This window comes from Manduca sexta, chromosome 20 (genome assembly GCF_014839805.1).
Source record: "Manduca sexta isolate Smith_Timp_Sample1 chromosome 20, JHU_Msex_v1.0, whole genome shotgun sequence".
NCBI classification, from domain to species: domain Eukaryota; kingdom Metazoa; phylum Arthropoda; class Insecta; order Lepidoptera; family Sphingidae; genus Manduca; species Manduca sexta.
Window position 1 is genome coordinate 3957281 of NC_051134.1, and position 9197 is coordinate 3966477.

The 9197-nt window shown below is 35.7% G+C and overlaps 1 pseudogene; it reads right to left on the reverse strand.

Annotated features, from left to right (window-relative positions):
• Positions 1-743: 743 nt before the first annotated feature.
• On the reverse strand, positions 744-8924 carry LOC119189935 (annotated as a pseudogene).
• Between the last annotated feature and the right edge of the window lie 273 nt (positions 8925-9197).

Genomic DNA, 9197 nt, shown 5'->3' on the forward strand with positions numbered 1-9197 from the left:
GAGAAAATTTCTCGGGTATGCAGGTTTCCTCACGATGTTTTCCTTCACCGTTAAAGCAGGCGATAATTCACAAACAGTATTATTTGTGAACACATATTTTTTTAGAAAAGTCAGACGTGTGTGCCCTTGGGATTTGAACCTTCGGACATTCGTCTCGGTAGTCCGTTCTACAACCAACTAGGCTATCGCCGCTTTATTCTTTTAAGGATAAATCTTTGAAATCTTTTAAACTTTTTACCACCTTGAAAACATTTTCACAGTGATATGGCCCATCAAGTCACACAATTGTTGACAGAATGGTGCCGTAAAAATATTTTATTTCCCTCTGAATGATGAAGATGCCTTTCCGTATTAACTGGCTTATGATAAGTAAGGGGCCGTTCAAGTACTACATAACGGAATTTTTGACCAAAATTTTGACCCCCACCCTCTAAGTAAAGCGCCGTAACGTTTTCCTGCACCCCCCTTCCAAAAGTTATGTAACTCTAAAGTGTTATTTGTTTGTAATATTCACAATTATTTTACGCAATATACCGGAAAGTCGCTAAAATACCTTCGTTATTGTTTAAAAAAAATCAATATTACATAACGCGTTGTTCGAGACTCCCCTCCCGCCCCTGTCACGCATCGTAACATTCTAGAAGACCCCCTCCCCCCCATTTTGCGTTAGGTAACACTTGAACGGCGTCTAAGATAGTTTACATAATTCTAGCGACCGTCGAAGACCAAAATCTTGAAAAAAGTTACAAACCTGTCTGCTGTATATTGGCTATGAACCAGTCCTCCTTCTTCGCTGTTATATTGCTGACTATCGCCTTCTCGCCCTTCAGCCAAAGCCGCGGCCGCGTCGAATGGAAGTCCTTCTCCGAAGCCGTGGTGTATGACACCGGTATCCACCACACCGGCGACTTCTGCGTCGTTTCGTTTATCAGAACGAATCGCTCCTGTGAGAGAAATAAGCAATACTCCAACTTTAATAACAAAACCCTTTAAGCCGAGTTTTCTTTTTTTTTGTCAGCGTGACATAGTACCTTCGTGACATCTGTTGTTGATGATGCATCAGTTAGGGATTCATCCATTAATCACTCGACTTTATATTTAAAATATTATTTAGTATTCGATATGAGATCCAATCTTTTACTATGATTTTGCAGAATATGGCTATGGCGAGATAGAAAACAGATGCTGTAAATACCGAATTGTAAATTTAAGAATCTATAGTCGGTGTTACAAGACATGCGTATTTGCGGACCGCTAGTAATATCTACAATACTTGCAATACGAGTCAATAACGTTCATATTTGAATACTTGAAACATTAAGTAATAATGGCATTGAACTTGAGACGTTATCTGTTATTACTTGTACATAAACAACATTTCTTTTTTTTATAAAAAAAAACATACGTAACATATTTTACAACTTATAATAAACTTAGGACCAGTAAATCAAAATATAACATGGATCTAATCATAAGAAAGTTATTTTATCTATGCGATTGTGGTCGTCAACTCACACTTCTAATATCAAGCAAATAAATATAATCTGATAAATAAAATCCGCTTGAATAACTTATCAAAGTATTGGGCACGTGACAAAATTGTCTCGTGTCGATTTATTTCAGTTTGTGCCTTGTAGCGACATCTATCGGATTGATTTCACAATATTCCAAATGTATTTCTGCTATATACCGCTAGATGGCACTTATAAGTTAACTAGATTCGTTAATACCAATACAGTAAAGTGAAATACCAGTGCTATATTGTCAGGGAGCCGGTTTTTTTATAATACTCTCCCAAATAATTAATGGACAATTGTTTGTATCAAAACGGGCAAAATATTTATTAAATGAATCACAATAAAAAGTTATCGCTAACATAATAAGTAAACGACCTTTTAGTAGTCAATCAGGTATCAATTATATTTAAATCGACAAAAATAATATATTTCATAGCAAAGATGCTGTTAGCATTTTAAAATGTGTTAAAATGTGCAATATAGTGACATCTATTAGAACGATATAAAATTATACCGCGCTTCTATCTATTATCAGTAGAGGGCGTTAATACATTTGGCCGGACCTAGTATAGCGCGTATAATTATCGATACGGAGAATGTTACTATATTCTATTAAATAGTTTTAAAGAAAGAAAATTGATTCCATTCTGCATAGATCACTAACAAAAAATCGAAAAATCAAAAAAGCATCTAACAGTAAGATAAATTGTAAATTACCTGGCTTAGTGATATGCTTCCAGTCTTGTAATCCCTAGACACTGTGAGGACCGGAAAGCCAGTCTGCAGCGTCCAGGAGTCCATGACCACCGCGACGTCAGCGTCGAAGTCTCCCTTCTTCCTCGCCGCGGTTGTGAGCGCACTCCAGAGGTCGCGTTGCTCTGCGTTGCCATACATCTTCGCGTTGAGGTAATCCGTCACTCCGGCGTTGAAGACCTCGTCTGTTAAGATGTGATTCAACATCCGAAGCAAAGCTGATCCTGGAACAAAAATTATTTTTTCATATATGCACGACAAAATGACCGCAGTACACCTGATGCTGAACGGAGCGATGTCGAGATAAAATGCCGATTGTCGACAGATGATTAACCCTCGCCAGTCGGCACAATTATGCTATACACTTTTTAATCGACCTCTATGGAATTATGATGTAGTAATAATATAGCGAAACAATGCTATAGCAACAGTTGAAACTTCCCAAAATCGTAATGACAACGACGCATGATTGACGTAACCGACTTCTAAATATCTGTATCTTTCTTTTTATTTATTTTTCTATACTTTATATCGATGGGTGAATGGGTAATCGACTTAAGCATTTTCTTGCGACACAAAATTTCATACATATATAAAATCAGTATTTTTTCTATGTTTTTTTAACCTAGTTAAACATTTTAGAAAAAATGTCAGTAAGCCTTTCAATCATCGATATACTATATATTATGTATGTATATACTCTTTCTATGCGTTCTAATTATAGGATACCTTTGATATTCATGTAGGTAAAAGAGTCAAATAATCTACTATTTAACTAAATATCTTTCAAAGCTGTCCTTTAATTATAATAGCCGTAATTACATTGTGTTTATGTGTCGGTGTGTGTGAGTATCTAGTTCAATCCGATTCCTAGAATGAACCGATCAAAATAAGTCATTTATAAACACGTGAAAATCCTATGTTCTGTTTGGTCCATTTTGGGATAAATCGAAAAAGAGATTGGAATCTTTATTGCAAATGGCGGCTAGACTAGTGTGTGAATGAGATTTCATAGAGGCATAAGTTATATTTCACTAACATACCTTTCCCATAAGAAATTTTGTCGAAAATAGCATCAGTCTCCTCCGAAGCCGTCACGTCTACAGACAGCTGATGCGAAGAGTTCAGAGCGTCTAACTGGAACACGTTGTGAACTTGGTCCAGAATGCATATTTCTGTTATATTCCATGATTTCTCCACCTATAAAAACATTACGTATTAATTATATATTATTTTATAATGTATCGAAAGTATGTTATTGATCGTTTGTATGAAATTGTGTTTTAATAATTGCTAGATAGCATTCATTATAAATAATTTGTAAGTTCGGGTTTTTTCCTAAGTTTGTAAGTTTATTTGTAAATATTTCGTAAGCGTGTCGCGTTCCCAGATCAGCCTGTGTATCTGGTTCCAACAGGCCGGCATAATTGTGCCAACTGCCGAGGGGTATCATTTCTAGTCAGTCTACATTCTATTGGACTCCACTCTACTTACCATCAGTTGCACTTTCCGTGCACGTATTTAAAAATATCAAAGTATAATTTTAAAAAATACAAAAATCTCACTTACAGCGTCCACAGCAACGTACTCCACGTACGTGGCAAGCCTTACGTTGAGCCACAAGTCCCTCCACCAGGACGGGTGACCAGGTTCCCGAACCACTGATGCGCGATCTCATGCGCCACCACCGTCGCCACGTGCACCTTGTCCATCGTAGCCGACACACCGTTCTCATAAAGCATTGCTATTTCTCTGGTAACATTATTGATAAGTTCATCATTTTTCGAACTTTCCCGCCTCCTTAATCATTTAGCGTATTAAGTTCCTCAATTAAATAAAATAAAATACTTTATTTATCACGCAGGCCAACAAAGTTATGCTCATGATACGTCAAAACAATTTTTAAGAATAATAATTATTATTTCTAAATAACACTTATGATTTCTACGGACATTTTAAGTTAGGGATAAAGTTCATAAAGAATAAAAGAATAAGGTAAAACAAAGTTGCCAACTCGGGTTGGCAGGTAAGAATAATAAAAGAATAACGCGTCGCGCGTGAGGATATAAGTCCTACCCTAGCTAACCTACCAGCCTTTCACTACCTACCTAAGTGATGACTACCCGAAGAAGAAATCAAATTAAACTTCCCTTTTTTTATCACAAAAGAAATAAATACAAAGTAATTTGTTTTTGCCCATGAACCCCTAATAAAAATTCCGATTGCGTTCACCCCAGCTCCAATACGATAACTTAGCCCTTCAAAGATAATGAAAAGTCCCTTTGTTCATTCATCAAGTCCTTACATTTATCTTTCTCTTTAAAGATCTTTTCGTTGTCTCGAAGTAATTTTGTTTCCTTCAGGCGATAGAGGAAACTGCCTAAAATATATTAGAATCTATTTGTCCTCCATTTTATTTAAACGAATCTAACATTCTCTAGATTTTTAATAAATGCTCCTGTTTTTCTTTAAAATAATCTATCACACAATTAAGCTACGAAAAAATTATAATAATAGAAGTTAAATGTAATTGCTGATCTAAAGCAGACTCTATTATAAATATTATTATTGCTGATATAAATCAAACTGATTTGTGAAATAAATATTATAATATCAATATTCTCTGATTATTCTCTATAATTATAGAATCTGTGAGAGTCTAAAAAAATATTATTGAACTATTCATAACACCCAGTATCATAAATGAGTCTTACCTAAAAGTCAACAAGCCCCAATTCTCCATAGCTCCATTCTTGAAATCTGGCAACGCTATCATATCAATCTTGGGCAATGGGAACTTTATTTTGTAGTAGTCCTCCAGAAACCTCAGTATCTTTGGGCCTATCTCCAAGGCAAAGGCGGCTGATGGCAGAGCCTCTTTCCGGGCCCATACCGAAAAGTTCCTATCAGTCATGTTCTGGAAGTCCGTTACCGTAAAAGCAACTAAGTACGTTGACATTGGCAGGGATTCGGAGTAGTGGTCCCAAGTGTAGTTAGGTAAGGTTTTGCTGTAATAAAAAAATGAGAATTATTTAAATGATATAAAACTATTGTTGATATTATGACAGTCAACAAGAAGATACACCAGCTTCTATTAGGAGCGATTTTTTTTAAAGTCTGTATCTGTTTGTAAAGATACCTCATGTGAATTCAGCTAGACTTCGTGAATCTAAGTTCAGTTTCCTTTTGCATTTGCGTACTTTATATTTAGGTCGAATGGAGACCTTGATTTTTACTGAACACAAAAAGCATACCTCTGAATAATCTAGTTCAAATAAAACATATTATTAATTATTCAATTTACTACTAATTCCGAACTAAAGCAGTTAAAACTAATTACGGTCAAAATTAAATAATATAAAATCTTTAGTACTCACTGCGGCTCTTTGCGAATTATGTCCATATTGGAGAGTGACGTCATATTGGATGGTCGTGCTATGCTGATGGTGAAGCGAGCCTTGAGCGCGGGTTCGTCCCAGCACGGGAACGCTCGGCGGGCGTCCATCGCCTGGAATTGAGTTACTGCGATCCATCTGGAATCATGACATGAGGAAACTCGATCTTAGGTCATACTGCATTAGAATCAAAACTGAACGAGTAAGTATGTATTCGATACTTAGGTCAAAAGATTTGTGATTAGTGACAGATATTCGATGTACAACAAAGTAGTAAATTACATTATTCAACGGAAAACTAAAAAGAATTTTAATTCACATTACATTAAAATATTTAACTGAATTTTTAGTGAAATAATTACATTTACAAATGAGACCTTTCTTTACTGCGATTCTTACATTAAAGGTGTAGTGAATCGTGAGAAATCACAAATTACTTTTATAGATTTAATTTCTGAGAAAATCTTAATATTATAAAAGCGAAAGTTTGCAGCGATAGTCAAGGTTGGTCTGGTAAGCACCAGGATTTTATAAACAATAAAAATACCACCTAGATATTACAAACATCGTGGTAGAATCATTGAGTACGTAACCGGCCAATATTTAGTGTATTGTGTCCAGTAATTATACTGCACTGAAGAATTTAACAGTACTTTCTACAAAGATTTTAAAAACTAAACATAAGTTATCTTTACTCTATAAACTTCGCGTCAGACGTAATAAATTGTACCAGACTCGTAACAAACATTTATCATTCTCATATCAATTGATTTTGGCATTAAACTTGTTGTAATAGGGCACAAGCCAACTACTAGGAATGTTTAGGCTGAAATACGAAGTATTGGCAGAGAATACGAACTATAGAATGAACTTTCTACGGTATACCCTTAGTACCTACATATAAAGTTCGTCCTTCAAATTCTTATATTCGACTCATCCTATACAGAGCAAGTCTACCGACATGAGGAACGCAACTCCAAACTCAACAGCTGTTTCATCAAATTGGAAATATCTTCTAATTCAGAACAACCCAAATATGTATACCAATGAAGCGTAACACCGATCTAATAATATAATCCGATCGTAATTGTCTATAAACACGATCAAGAAAATAGTCCAACTAATAAAATTTGCAACTTTATTTTTTCGCCAAAACAATATCCAGAAGGATATCGGTAACAAGGGAGCAATTGGCATATTTATATTCAATCCACACGTACGTTTGTTCCGTAGAGCGACCTCACCTAATGTATGTAAATTAATTGGCCATTGTGTTTAGAATTACATTTAAAAAGTATAGCCTAATTCAATAAAAGATCCATTTACCTGTCCATATGGATCCGTTTTGCATTGAGCGTGAGGTTTTACGGCCAAATGAGTATAGGAAACAAATGGATTTATTGCGTATCATTAGATTTTGCAGACTCGAATAAAATCTTTGCCACTCTGCTCGAGGCTATTCGACTACAGAAAGTTAGGTTAACAGGTGGGTGGCTGATGATAAGAGCTGCCTACAGTAGGGCAACAATCATAAACCAAGCCAGAGAGTGATTTAGTGTATTATAATTTAATATTTTTTTCTTATTTTGCATGCAATCACTATTTTTGCTTTATTGTGTTTGGGGTACTGTGGAATACATAAGATAATATTGTAAATGCTGTACACACCTTCAATAAGCAAGTGCATCATAATTTACGATTTTTAAACCCTAATGCATGTGATACTGGTGTTTTTTATTGAATAGATAAAAAAACATGCATGTAGTTATCCTTGAGAGTACCATACGGACATACAAGAAAAGAAGAAGAAACGAGGTGTGTTGAGGTATCCCAAAATTTTAAAGGTAAGTAGTTTAAAAAGTATACAACATGACACTGATAAAAAAATCATACTGGAAAATCATTAAATATTCCTACATCCCTAAACTCAATACCCTATCCTTCATTAAAACGACCTTTCCGTAATTGGCCACAACACACAACACTCCACAAACAACCTGAACAAGCACACACCTATCTCCTTAAACAAACATTGTCACTGCCGGTGATTGAAAGTTTGTTATTTTAACACCACGTTGATTGGATTGTAAAAAAAAACTGCTATCGTGCAGAGAATATTTATGGTCCCTTTCATGAGTAAGGTTCGACTGAAACACTTTTGTTTTGAAATCATGATTTACATGCTTTTTTTTCAAATAACTTAGTGTGAATAACTTCCACTCCTGCTCAATGACATTTCCTATAAATTTTATTCTATTTTAATGCTCTAATCACAGTAATGAACATTGATGATTGAGTTTAAGTACCTAAACAGGCGACCAAAGAGAGAAGAGAAATCTCTCTGTCTAGAATAGGAAATGCGATTTGATATTGTAAGCAACTTTGGCAGATATTCCATCGTATTCGAGTAACTCAGTATTCATTGCACTACAAATATTTATCCTCTACAGTCAGCCGTGATGGGTACGTAATTAATACATAAACACAATTAAATCACCAGATTACTAATCAAACTTCTTACCTCTTAATACCTTTCTCTTCGTACGAACTTCGGTAGAATCCGTGCAAATTGTCATTCAGTATTCCAGTATACGATATATTCAAAACATATTGCTTTCCAGTATCCAAAGGTTGCCCCAGACTCACTATGTGAAAATGACGTAACGGCTCTTCAGTTCTTCGAGTGATCACCACCGGTCTTCCATCTTCCCTCCCATACAGTTTCACATCATGCAACGTCAATTCAACACCATGAAACACTACTTGATCAGTCTCATTCAAAACAGTTAATACTACACTGATTTCGCCGTCGAATGTGAAATTTCCTTCTATTAAATAAGGAGTGATTTTCAAGTAATACCGTTCTGGCTTGACATTTTCAGGTAGCCTGAGATCGCTTGGTGATAAAACTATTTCTTTAGGTGGCTCTGTAGTCGTTTCTACTGGTTCGATTTTAGGGCGTTCTGTTTTTAAAGGTATCACTGAGAGCTTTGATTGATCACAGTGGCAGATCTCGTACTTGGTGACGTTCGCTAATTGGTCGGTTCGCGGGCAAGCGGCGTAGTTATATACTAGGAGTGATGCAGTGACAAGTGTCAGCCCGAAAATGACGAGGATGATGAAGGCCAGAGGCTTGGAGAGGTGAACGCCTCGCGCGGTCTTCGTAGAATAATCTGTGGTTGAATCCATCACGTTCAGAGGCTCGTGGGCTTGGGTCATCACATCACCATTAACACGACCTGTGCGAAAATAATCTATGATTAGTTCTCGATTCTTTTGAAACATCAGTAAACCTGCAAATAGAACAAAAAGAAAATACTTCTTAAAAGTAAAGCAAGAAAGAAACAACTTGCTAAGTGCCAACCGTCCACGTAATGGATACTTTGAACTAAATTTATTATTTAAATTCCAAGAATGATTTTATAATTAAGTTCGAATGAAGAAATTTACCTGAAAATGAAATGTTGTTATCGATCATACATATCATTCGTTTGTTATAGCTTGCATTGCACTACTTAGAAATAACTTTTTT